We start from the raw sequence: 14056 nt of genomic DNA on the forward strand, positions 1-14056 counted from the left end.
CACAGCACCTAAAACAGTGTCTGTCTTGCAGTGATGTTCAGTCATCGTGGAGACTGCTGGGTCTATTGGTGTCTGCAGCATTTGCCGACAGATGTTACTCTTAGGTTGATGCACTTGCCTCACCTAATCTCTTTCTTCTAAAATTATACAACTTAATGGTTAATGATGATGGTGTCACCCCTGGGTTCAAACATCTGCTCTATCAGCAACTCACTAGCTGTATGATCAGCAACTCACTGGCTGTATGATAAGAAGCAATTTACTGAATCGTCCATAAACTCTCCTCTATAAAGTAGAAAATAATTGTACCAAATTAATGGACCTAGTTTAGGGAGATAATGCATGGAAGTCTGATTTTGCCCCGCATTTTATCCCCATTACCTAGCATAGCACCTGGTATACAGTAAGCACTCAATAAATACTAAGATTTATCTATTAGGTATAATTATTCTATTATTTAATTATAATTTAATATTAGGTATGTTATCTATTTATCTATCATCATCATCATCAATGAACTTGTTCTATTTCTCTCTCACATCTTCTTTGGTTTAGAAGTGGTAGTTACATATTTTAACAAAAGTGGGTTTTGGTTAGATCCTCGGCTGAAGTGGGGAAGTGATGTCTACTAATGATATCATCTATTCTGCTTAATTATTCATTTATTTACGAAGTTTTTTCTGAGCAGCTGCTATGTGTCGGGCTCTGAGGATACAATGGAAAGCAAGAAGACACACAAGCTCTGCTATCACGGAGCAAAGAGTTTATGAGAGAGAGAGTAATGTTAATCATGGAAGGACACTAACAAATGAACAATTGTATAACTTAGCCAAGGACCATGAAGGAGAGATACAGAGCTAAATGAGGGGGATTTGACATAGGCAAGGAAGGAGTTGAAGTCCACAGGAGGAACAGCAGAGGATGAAGAAGCCTAACCACATGGGGGTTTATATGACATGTTATGAAATTGAGTTTTATCCTAAATTTAATAGGAAGTAGGGAATAGTGCATAATGAGATTTGTGTTTCCAAAAGTTTACCTTGGTGACCATATGGAAAGTGAATCAGAATGAGACAGAGGCATACAAGAAGATGTTAAATGTCAGTGATTCACATTGTATAAAATCCCAAAGGGATAGTCTCCATCATGATTCTTTCTTTGAATCTCAGAAAAAAGGTTGATGCCTTTTTCATAGGTACCCAAAAAGTAGAGGAAGAGAGAACTCCTAATGAGGTAAACTTTTCCTTTTACAGTTACTGTCAATACTAAGAACCAAGAGATACCACATAGACCTCTGAATTTATCCTTCTCCTCTTCAAATTTTGCTGTGACCACAAGAGAACAAAGCTATCCATGTTTACTGCCTTATGTTATGGGCAGTCACATGCCCTCTAATTGAGAGGGTTGCATGCCAAGCTAATCACCTAGCCTCATAAAATCTCACTGGTTATTACACTGATGGGGCTAGGCTACAATGCAATTAGAGTTATGAAACTCACCTCTAAACCTTAGGTCCATCAAGGACAGAATAAAGAAAACCACCTCTAGCTAGAGAGCTCTCCTGTCAACCAACCTCTTAAAAAGGTAAGGTGGTGAGTTTATTCATATTTCCTTCTGCAAATATTTATTCAACTCTTATTATGTACTAGGTACCCCCTAAGTATTAAATGTTGAACTAAGCCTGCCCTCGAGAGGGACATCTGCACTGTCATGTGATTTAAAGGGAAAGGCTAATGTTTATGGACCTACTGTGTACTTGGTATTTTATGCAGATTATCTGAATTGGTCATCAAGACAACTCCACAAAATAGAAATTCTGATCTCCACTTTGGGAGAGTTAGGATTTGAACCTAGATCCATTGACCACAAAGCCCTTGCCCTTCCATTACAGTATGCTATTCATCAACATGGAGCCCCTTTTTCAGAGATAGCTCCCCAAGAAGGGGAAGCTGCCAAGATTCACCCTCTCTCCAGTGCCCTCGTTTTAAAACCAAACCAGGATTTCTGAATCTCAGCGCTATCGACAATTAAGACTGGATAATTCTTTGTTGTGTGGGGCTATCCTGTCACTAGATGCCAGTAGTACTCCATTTATGGACGGTGCCAAATGTCCTTGGGGAGCACAATCGTGCCTGGTAGAAAACAAAGGCAAGAGGCCAAAGGACTGAACCCTGAGGTCCACCAACATTTGAAAGGAAGGCAGAGGAAGAGAAACTATTATGAATGACCAAATGAGGAGAGTTTCAAGAAAGAACTGTTTGGCAAAGTCGGCTGTTCCAGAGAAGTTACATAAAATGGACAGAAAAAAAATCTTTGACTTTGGTGATGAGGAGGTTCTTGGTGACCTAAGAGAGGTAAGTTTCAGAGGACGAGGGGAAGAAGGGGCAGAAGCCTGGAGGTGGACAATAAATAGAATGCACGGGATAGAGTTAGTGAGAGTAAACTACCTTTCAATAAGCTTGAGAATACTGTAGAAATGATGCTGTGAAAAGTTGGGGCCCAGAACTTGACATTGGAAGCTCCTACTTTCCATATCTTGGAATACTCTCTGGGAGCCCCGAGCAGCCATATAAGAAGTCCAACCATCATGCTATGATCACAGTCCCAACTAAACTCAGCCCTCTACCCTTCCACACCAAGTGGTAGACATACAACTGAAGTCATCTTGGAAACTCTAGACCAGTCCACCCACCAGCTGAATACCACCAAGTGACCTAAGTCAAAGCTAGTTGGAGCTGAACTGCCCAGCTGAGCCCTGCTAAATTCCTGAGCCACAAAATAATGAGATAATATAGAATGGTGAGTCTTAGGATGGTTTGCTACCCAGCAGTATGTCCCTGGACCAGACTGCGGTGCTAATCCCAGTTGCCTTCTTCCAATCATGAGATTTAAGGAAAAGGGATATTAAACTTACCGTCGTCCTCTTCCCACTGCTCTGAGAGTAACTCCTAAGGATGAGTTTTGTGTCATTATCATGTGATGGTCAAGCACTCAGATTCTAGAACCATACAGACCCAAGTTTAATTCTTAGCTTCTCTGCTTCTTAGCTGTGTGAAATAGGGGTTATTAAAGGTCCTAGAACTGTCAAGATTGAGTGAGATGCGTTTGCATAAAGTACATACACAGTGCCTGGCACAAGAAATGCCAGCTAAACATTAGCTCTTATTTAAACCATGAGATTTTCCATCAAAGGATAGTAACTCATCACATTCTTTATAAAATGACTCTGACTTTGACTTCATAAAAGTTTGCACTAATTTCACCCCTCCCAACTTACAGGACTAATAGGACCTTCTCCCCTCACTTTCTTTTTCTTCACAACCACAAGCAGCACAAGTCTGTTCCTGTTGGTCTCCTTGTTGCTTCCAGTCTCCGGTTCTCACTGTTTGACCTACAGACCTGCACACACACGCACACACACACATCAAGAGAATGCCTCTAAACCACAAGTTCTCCTGTGGGAAATGTGAGGATTAAAGGATTGACTTCTGAAAGTCTTTTTAGCAACCACGAAAATTTCAGTTCCAATTTGTGTGACATGTGAATCATTCCTGTTGGAAATAACTAGAACAAAAAGAGAGAGTTAGGGATTGGGAATGAAAAAGAAAAAAGAAAGTATGTTGAAGGCAAAGGAGGAATAGAGGTTTTGTAATGAAGCATTAGGAACTCTGAAAAAAAATTGGAAAAAAGAGGGAGATAGATATTTCTGCCAGAAAGCAAAGGGCTAAGCTGTGTATATAGAGGGTCAAGGACAGAGCCGAGGCTATAATCTTGGTAACCAGACAAATATTTCAAATACACTAAATTAGCCAAGAAAGTAGCCCAAGGCTCTTTCCATCTCAGGTACCCAAACTACTCTGCATTTCTGAACCCACGGGGAACCCAGGACCTTGAAGGTAGGAGTTAATAATTCTGAGTCACATCTTTAACAAACTTTGAACATTTAGGTAGAGAACAAGACACAGAGAGAAAATGCATATTATCTGAAAAACCAATTTACAAATATCTCATTGATCTTCTCCAGGAGGGAATTCCTGCAACATCTCTAGTAAGCAATGAGTGTTAAGATAAAATTAATTGTATTGCAACTAATTTAAATGAATGAAATAGCACCATAAATTTATTTAGTGTGCTCTTTATTGTTTTACCTTCACAAACATAAAAATATAAGGTGAGTGACAACCTTTGACCTTTAACCCCAATTTTCACATCGTCGGAAGTTCCTTATCCTCCTTTTTGAGAAGAGGACTGAGGATTGGTATTACTGTGTATGGAGGGTGGTGGGGGGAAGGGGTGATACTAGGGAGGGATGGACTCAGAAGAGTGGTAGCTGGTAGCCAAGTACTCCATCAGGATCTTTCCACTACCATGGGAACAGGCTGACTTTGTAGAAACAAACTGATTCGATATCTTTTGAGTCAAGGTACTTAAGATGTGTCCACCTTACTGAGAACTATTCCTTGTGACCACAGGGCACACAGCGATGGACCAACTGCTTTATATTTGCAGATCTTCCTCTGAGCATTAAAATGACTCCACCCAACCCCTTGTGGACCTCCTCCCACCAACTAGGGCTTTTCTTAGCTGGTTTCAGTGTGAGTGGGGAAGGGGAGGCAGAAGAGCCAGGTCTCACATTCATAAAGGGCCTAAAATTTAAACTTTTGACATTTTCTTCAAATAAAGTTATATAAACACTATACTTTTGAGGTGTTAAAATACTAATTTTTAAAATGTAAACATTTAAAATGTGCCACATATGTGTACCCCTGTTCTGGCATCCCTTCATTGTTTGGTACATCTGGATCCTCAAAAATGGAAGTGGTCTGGGTTCTTTCCATCTCTGGGAGGACCTGCTCAACCCAGCAATCATCTATAGCTCTTTTCCCCCAAGTATAGAAACTTCTCAGATGAAAGGAGCTGGGTAGATGCTAAGCTAAAAATGGGAGTGATAAGTGAATATGCAGCGGGCACATGCAGGTCAAGGGGAAGATACTAAATTCTATTTCATTAAGCCCTACTAGAAGGTATGTCCCTCAAGAGCTGGGACTCAGTCTTTCATGTCTATGTCCCTAATTGATAGTACAGTGCCTAGAACACAGTAGGAGCTCAATGCATATGTGTCGAACAGGTGAATGAATGAATGAACAAATGAACAACACTAGCCTGGACAGATTATTCTTTACTCAATATATGATACTGTCAAATTCAACTGCCTGCAAGGGAATCATTTGTCTATGGAGTAGGCAAATTTTCAATCTGAAGCTGACTTCAAGCCATTGCTCAGACCAAGTGCCCAGCTAAAGGAACATAAATGATTCTTAATATACTACAGGGAAAGCACAAGTGGGAGAAGGAGATCTGCAGCTGGAAAGATCAGAGCATATCCCAAAACCAAAGAGAAATTCCTTTTGGATTGCCAATTATTTAGGATTACCGGGGCCTGGGTCACAGACCATGGGTGTGGATAATCAAGAATTGACTGCACTTGTGGCTGTTAAGCCTGCTTGAACTTAGGCATCCCCCAGTGGCCTGATCACAGTTTCCACTGCTCCCCACCACATAGAGCCGGGGGGTAGGAATGGAGGTGTAAATCCACAGGAAGGGTCGGGGGCAGGGACCTCCTATTAATACCTCCAAAAATTAGAGTTTCCCCCGGAGCTACAGGAATGAACTAGGGTTTGTTATGAATCTGGCAACTAGAGCAAAGGTTAACAGGAGTGAGGGCGTCACAGAAAAGAGAATCAGGAATTGGCTATGCCAGTTATATTTTCCTAGTTACTGCAACTTCAGAATTGTCCATCCTAATACATCACATGTATTAAAAGCAGGGACACTATGAGCAAAGTTGAGGAGCGGGGAATTCTGCTTTGGGCACTGTTGCCCCTTGTCCTCATGCTTTGTCCCTGGAGCTTGGCCTCCACTTTGGTCCATTAGCTGCTCAAGGTCTTCCCCCAAGATGTTCCCCTGGGGATGATCCACATTTCCAGCCTCTCTTCCTGCCCCATAACCAGTTTCCTCCTCCAAAGTCCATTTTGCCAGAGGCTTGCCCTCAGCTTTCAAAGGTTAAAGCTAGGATAATTTGATAAATTAATCTGGGCTCTCAGATGAATGTGTTAATGGGCACTCTTTCTAACAAGTGTTTTCAGAAGATCTTTCCCTGTTTATGTTGACCCATCTAATGGAGTGGCTCAGAAGGAAGGCAGCATTGGGCGGGGTTGGGTGGGGCCAGCCAGAGGGAGAATATTTTGGAGTCTGTGAACTGAGGCTTTCAAGACATTTCTGGCTTAATGTGGCTGGATCTGTCTATAGAGGTGGGTGACGATCAGGATTTCCTGTACTGAGGGACAAGTCTAGGATGTCAATTACTATTTTTCTACACCAGGGGGTCCTGAGGGCATATTAGAGACTTACCATTCTATTAGTCTAGTTGCCTGAGAGTATTTAGGCAAACACAAGGGGAGACAATTTGAGAAATTATACATAGCATCATAATCAATGCAGAGGAAGGGACCTGCCATGAACTGAAGATTCTGTAGCCCGTTCTAGTGAGGCAGGGCCCCGGGAGCACATAAACAGAGAGGCTGCCCCCGTCGTTGAGCTTCATAAAGGAGGCCTTAGCCTCATCAGAAAGAGTGGGATAATTTATAGGTTAACATTTTCTTTTAATGTGGATAGCATTTTCCTCATTTATAGTTAATTAGGTTAAGCATGCATGGGGAGCGAGGGAGAAAGGCTTTTAGTGATGCTCTAAATGATTAGTAATTTGAATAAAGTAAAGAACCTCTGAAAGATGGAGCATTGGCACATGTTAAACAGGCTCTCTTCTAAGTGCTAGAATCAGCCCACTCTACTTGGGAAGATATTGTGGTAATTAAAGCGCTAAGATAAGATACAGAATGTGCTAAATATTTTAAACAAGTTTTAAGCCATATGTATGTGTGATATCAGTGACATCAAAACAAATGGGTGAAGACAGAACATATTGGATATTTGGTATCCCAGGAGGCGCCATGTTGGGCTTTGGCCCTTGAGTCACACCAACTTGCCAGGGCCCAGGGACGAAATGGCAGTGATGAGCAGGAAATGTCCTCTTCTGAGCTTCAGCTTCCTCATTTGTAAAATGGGGATAACAGTAGTGTCCTCTGCCACCTTGGTGTTGTCATTATGATTAGAGATAATGTATGTACTCCACTTAGTGAACAGTGGGCACCAATAGGTTAATAACCAATATTGTGATAAGATCAATACCATCCCTCCTTTGTTTGACTGAATCAAACATTTTAGGCATTTTTATTCCTCCTTTTAACCAATCCAGACTCTTAGATTTATGGCAGCTATCTCATGTAAACAAGGTAGCACTCCTCATGTAGACAGTTTTCCCTAATACTAATCCAGTTGGAAGAGTTCCAAGTACTCTTGTTACCAATAATTTTCAACAAACAAAAATATAAGCAACAGAAAGTCTTTAGCACAGTTTGGAGGACACTGTTTGTTTCTATCACACTGCATCAGCTTTAGGCGTTACTAGCATATCAACAAATCTTCATCTTCTGTGCGCAGACAGAACGAGTGTGGTGTCATGAAAAGATCCCAAGAACTTTGGTCTTGTCCTGGCTTCATCACCCCCTGCTGTGTGGCCTCTGGCTAGTTGCCAGGCTCTCTGGACCTCTGTTTCACTCTCCTCAAAATGAGGACCGTCTTCATGATGTAAATAAAATAATTTAAATGGAAGAATTGTAAGTTTCAGTCCATGGGTCAAAAATCATTTTTCTAGACACCAAGTTTTAATGGCTTAAAAGGACTGCTCGCTCCCCACATTTCTCTAGTTGGCTTCTCTCTCAACTCTTTGTCCTTTCTCAGCCTTCTGGTGAGGGGAACAATGAGATTCTGAGTGGAAAGAACATGGGCTTTGGAGCCAAGTAGACTGAAATTTGCATCTCAGTGCTTCCATTGACTGGCCATGTGAGCTTTAGCGAACTGCTTAGCAGTCTGGGTGGGGGGGGGGGGGGGGGGTCTTAGTTTGCTCCCTTCTAAAATGACTAAAATAGCACAGAGCCCACTTCCAATGTCAGCACAAGGCTAAACTAAGGGTAAAGAGGGCCTAGCCTACAGTTGGTATGGAGCAAGTTTTACTTCCTTTCCTTCCAACAATCAAACAGGAAAAGTGGTGGATTTTCAAGACTCTCTTCCCCCATAAACACTCACATAGTCCCCTGAAAATAGTCAATAAAAGGATTATTTTTAACTCTCTCTTCCACACACACACACACACACTCACACACCCTTCCTCTCTCCTGCCTTCCCAATTTTCCCCAGAAACGAAGCCTGTATGAGATTGAGGCCCAGACAAGAGGAAACTATTTAAAAGCAGTGTTCAGACCCTGGTGGGAAGTGGTCACTGCCTTCCAGATTCTTAGCCACCTCACCCACTTTGGGCAGCTGACTTGTCGAGGAGCAGGTGATCTTTTTTTTCCATTGTTTTAATTTAATCCTAATTGAATGTATGGCTGGAGATACCTTAAATGGACACTTTTTTTTTTCTGGTTCGATTTCCTCAGGGAGTGTACCCCAAGACCTCCCTCTTTGTGATAACTCACTCTGGTCAGCAGAGCCAGGGTCTATTTGCTACATCTCCCAACCACCCCCCTCCAAAGGCCTATCAGGAGGGACCCCACTGCAGTGCTGATGACTAGAGAATTACTCGAGTGTGAACTGTTTCACTGTCTGTCACTTTGCTCATTAGGCAAGTGAGAAAATGTATCTACGGCTCTGTCTCAGAGTCCTCATTAGCTTAGCGGCACGTTTTTACTTCCCTTATTTGTTTTAAAGATGAATGCATAAGAAACAGTATTCCGTCGGTGTTCCTCAGTATAATTTTAAGAAGCAAAAGCCTGGATAATCTTATTATCTTCCCAATAATTGTGTTGTTCAGACGACAGGGAAAGGTAATTGCCTCTCCTGCCTTTCCAGCCAGGGGATAGGGGTGTAAGTGTTTTAGTTGTGTTAAGGATTGAAGTCCGAAGCATTGGGGTGTTTTCAGAAAAATGATAAACAGACACTCCAATCAGGACAGCTAAATTAACTAAGAAGACTGTCCCCTGGGACTGTTATTTCATTTCCTTTCAGTACTTTAGTCCCTGAAGGTAGGAAATATAATACTATTATCACCACCTTTGTGTTAAATGTAATTCTATTTCCACCCTGAGATTTAGCTAAAGGTTTGTTTTGGGTGGGGTGGGGGGCAGAGATATGGGAGGGATATGTGGGGTACATTTAAGATTTGATTTTTATGGAGCATTCTTTCCAAGTATTTATGGTTGTTTATCATCTCTAGATTTATTTACTGAGGTGATAAAACAGAGCTGAGATCACCCAATATCATTCAAGAGTTTGACGTTCTGGTTGCCTTCCTGATAGAAATGTGTCAGCCTATTTCTTGTTTGCTGTGCTTGGCTTGGGGTATTTAGCATCCATTTTTGTTCAGCCACATAAATGTTGTTCCAAATGCATTAGCATCTGTGTGGAGTCTGATGATTTAAGTGGGGAACGTCTGTCCCACAGGGCTAAAGGACAACAAAATGCTACATTCTTTTCTTTACCTAAACTTAAAACTTCTACACATACGTAGCATGTCAGAGTTGGCATTAGCTGCCAGCATCAGTTTACACACAGGCCTGCATAACAGAGCAAAGAGATGAACTAGACTGGCAAAAATGCAGAATATGTTTCTGTTTATTTGCATTTTCAGATTGAGACTCTTTAAGAAGTGTGGAGAAAGAAGCATTCTCCTAGTTTTTTTAAAGGTTGATTCTTTTAGTAACAATGCCAGCTAAAATGCCTGATTTTCATCTCCTTCAGCCATTTTCTTCATTCAGAGAAATGAGAATGCACATAACCTATTCAAGGGAAATATAATGCATTATTATAATATGACTTGGCCCAAGTAGCTAATCACTTTTTATTAACACTTTTTGGCCCAGGGAGTTGGGATTCCTCCAAGCTGACTGTCAGGGCAGGGATTTTGGGAGTCTATATTAGTAATTAGCATTACAAGATCTCGACTCCTGGGGTGATTCAAATTAATACAAAATAAAAGTGCAAATTTCCAAATAGCTTTGAAAGCCATATCTATTATTAAATTTGTTATTAATGCCCTTCCCAGCCTGCATGACAGGAGTCCAAAGCAGAGAGTTTCCTTAAATATCTCTGCCTAACCCGTCTTGGACTCTTTAAAATTAAATAAAAGAGCGTACAATGAAAGATCAAAAGAATCTTCTGTACAATTGAGTTTACGCCTTGGCAGTAAAGTTTTCCACCAAACCAAATCCCTACAAAGCAATATTAGTTTCATGGTCACAGTTGCTTTTGGACTTTTCTTGAGACATTTGGCAGCTATCTTGAGAGCATCCAAAGAACCGCTGGCAACATCAATCACTCACTTCATAAGCAGGCGCTAAGAGGCGACAGGAGGGCGCTTGGCACATTACCATCTCTCCACCATGGAACCCCTCCCAGGCAGGGAACAAGAGAAACCGTACAGCATAGAGACATTATGGAGTACTCGTCTTCGAATAAGGTTCCACTAATGTGTAAATAACCTGCTTTCTCTAACCATGTCTTTAGCAGACTAAGTGGTTAATTGTTATTGATCAGCTCTGCCCACTGTTCCAATATCAGTCATTATTGAAAATAATCTCAGTACCCTTCATTAAGCATGCATCTGTTTCCATGGGAATGCATTTTAAACACGGAGAGCTACTTCAGTGTTATTGGTTTCACCGGTTGTGCCGGCACCGAGGGCTGTGGTTGCCCAATCTGTCATAGTTAATCAACTCTCATCTCTTAACACTGGCTGCAGTTATCAATGAGGTAAGGATTAATATTCTGGGCGAAGCAGATGATAAATCATTTGTATATAATTAGTGTACAGCAAGGTTACAGCTGACATGAATTTTTATCTTAATTATGAGAGAAATTTGTTCCATTAATTTAATTTAGTTTGCATGAGTGGCTAGACACCTAACAAAGTTAATCTTACACCTGTCATTACAACATTAAGGAGAGAGCCTCGTGTTGAGGCGCTAGTCTCGGGTCCTCCTGCGATGAGGATAATGTTGTTCATCCTGATGTGAAAATAGATGATCGTAGACAGAAGATGTAAAGTTGACTCTTTTTAAAGTTGTCCTCAGGGATTTATGGGAGAATATTGAAGCGACTCATCTGACGTTGCTGTGCTTTGGATCCCACTGTCCCCTTTGAAAATTACCTCTCCCCTGCCTTATAAATCAGGTAGAAGTCACAAGACGCAAGAAGAGGCTTGGTGTGTTTTTAATGTGTATATGTTAACTTTAGAGCTTTTGGCCAAAGAAAGCTTTGCCCCATTACAAGCTATTGCATTTGAATCAAATGCCATGAATTAAGAAACATGTACTGTTCTGGTTTTCTATTCTAAGTGCTTCATGTTTATGTTAAAATTGAATAGAATAATTCATATAACTTGATCTACTGTACAAATGGTAATTACGCAGGCATCCCAAAGGCTACAGTGTACTGCACAAACCTAAACCCTCTACTAATTATCCAAGTAATTACTAAGTCTGATCAATCATATTTGATGGATAGATTAGGTGGGGCTGTTTATGCAGCAGAATATGATGTTCTTTATTTTCCTAATGATTAGCTACACATTTAAGATTAAAAAAAAAAAAAGACTTGCCAACCTGGCTTATTTAAAATGATTTCCTTACAGACTTACCTCCGTAAAAATTATTTTGCCCTGGATGTCTGACCTGGTGCAGGGGAAATCCTTAAAGGAAAAGGGGTGGGAAATCACCAATATACAAATCCCTTGTATACTGTATGACCAAGGAATGAATCCAGTGATGTTGAAACAGAACTAAAAACGGGATCATGGAAGAGCTCATTTCTGAAACTGTGTATTGGTACTATAAGCTCCAGCGTCCAAAGGAGTGGGCCTTTCCATTTAGGAAACCCCAAATCAGCCTGCAGCTAAAACACTAATTGCACAGTAACTCAGATTAATGTATTGTAATATTAGTCCACAATTATCACTCGGAGATAGGGTCAAGAAGTGTATAGTTGGTTATTCACAAGAAATGACTGATTTAAAAACAAAGAGCTCTAATGGAATTCAATAGTGCTTTTCAGTCATTCTGCTTGGCATCTCTATTACCTGAGATGATTCACAGTCCATTATGGGAGCTTCCATGCTAATAGAATGTCTATCTTCTGTAATACAGACACATCAGAGCACTAACTGGGAATCTGTCACAATGAATTTCATCTAGATTTCACTTCATCTCTTCATGGACTGTAAAATTTGCTCTTGTACAATGCCTAAATTTACTGTGGGTAATTGAGAGAGATCTATAGATGCAGCAGCACTCAGTAAAAAGCAGTTTTCCAAAGATCTATTGTAAATTGTGCAGCTTTGCCTCAGCTGGGGAGAGATTATGGTGAGCTGAATCTCGCCTTTACTAATGAGATGTTTTGGTGACTTCAGAAGGAGGGGGGGTTGCTTTGGGGGATTCTACCACGTGGAAAAAGGAAAACAAGGAAGGCACCTATCTTTCACTCCCAGGAAACCTTTGCAAAAGGGACAAAAATAAGTTTGGACACAGGCTTCATTACCTTCCGTGGGAAGTATAAATCAGGGCTACAATAGACATAATATTTTCCAAATCTGCCTGCATTTATTTGGCAGGAAAAGAATGTCTCATGCGTGACCCAGCCTTCCAGGAGCTTACATTTGCCTCCTCTTGCAGCTGCAGGTAGAACAAATTCCATCTCTCATTTGCTAAACCTTCTGTTTCACAGATTGTTAATCCTAACTAAAATATTTGGTATTAAGCTATCTGCATGAATTGTTGATAAAGAATTAAGATAACATTTGAGCTATTAAATATAATGTGTGCTCATATTTTTTCAATGGCTACTTGGGTTACTGCTCATAAAGTATACACACTAACCTTTTTTTCCCCCCTTCAAATCATTTCCCTTTCTTTATTTTACTTATCCCCATCAAAAGCTAAACAGAACCACTGGGTGCCCTTAACAATTGTAGGGTTTAATATTTGTTAGCCAATTAGAATTGTGATATAGTCTATAGCTTTTTTCCTAAGCCAGGAACTGAATAATAGCATCATGCTTCACTGGCAGTGAAGTGAGCTGAGCCTTTACATTAGGAGAAAATCAGAATGGTATGACTGCAGTTCATTACTGAAATAGGTAACTGATGAACTGAAAAGACAAAGGGCATTGTTAAATGAAATGTCATTATTAGAGGTGCTCATGTTTAACAAATGTACTGTAAGTTAATTCAGTAGTGTTTTCTATAAAGTTCTTCACTGAATGTTCGCTGTTCATTTTTACTGTCTCTGCATACCTAACATCTCCTTAAAAATATTTTAAAGGAAATAATGTCAACTCCCAATTATGGGGAGTAATTAAACCTAGGTCAGAACCATCTGAGCTTAGGTACTTGCCGTTGCTTTCACTGAAGACCCTGACCAGATGCGACTGTGTTTCTGTTCCCAGATTTACATGCAATATGCTAAGATGGAAATAATGCTTTAAAAAAGAAAACACACAATCATTTTGCGGAAGACTTGAGAAAAACGTTTTCAGCTTAAAGAGAAAAAAGCAGTGAGACCCCTTCGGCGTCTGTGCAAAACTGTTTGCTTGGCTCTGGAGGTGATAAAAATAATTTATGAAGCTCTACATTTTTAGCAAGAGGAAATGACCTCAGCTTTTGGCAATCTGATGCAGTTAGTGAAGCCTCTCTCTACTACTTTTATGGATTTCCTTGAGCTGCATATTCTGTGACCTGTATTTCAGATTTATTGGCAGATACATAAGCCACATTAAGTAACATAAAATGCAGTGAATGCATCAAACAACTCAGCGGGGACCGACTGACAGCGGGCGAGAGGCTGCCTCTTCGAAGAAGTCATTCCGAATCTGATACCTGTTTATGCATTTGTCTAACCAGGCTCTGGATTTTTATTTTAAATAAAGACATTATTTCAAAACAAAA

At 40.6% G+C, this 14056-nt stretch overlaps 1 long non-coding RNA gene across 1 annotated transcript; it reads left to right on the plus strand.

The window, feature by feature from the left end:
• The first annotated feature begins 1891 nt into the window (after positions 1–1891).
• Positions 1892–14056, plus strand: LOC138918625 (uncharacterized). The gene is made up of 2 exons (XR_011428172.1): positions 1892–2354; positions 13558–14056. It is a non-coding gene; the product is annotated as an uncharacterized lncRNA (long non-coding RNA).

This window comes from Equus caballus, chromosome 18 (genome assembly GCF_041296265.1).
Source record: "Equus caballus isolate H_3958 breed thoroughbred chromosome 18, TB-T2T, whole genome shotgun sequence".
NCBI lineage: Eukaryota > Metazoa > Chordata > Mammalia > Perissodactyla > Equidae > Equus > Equus caballus.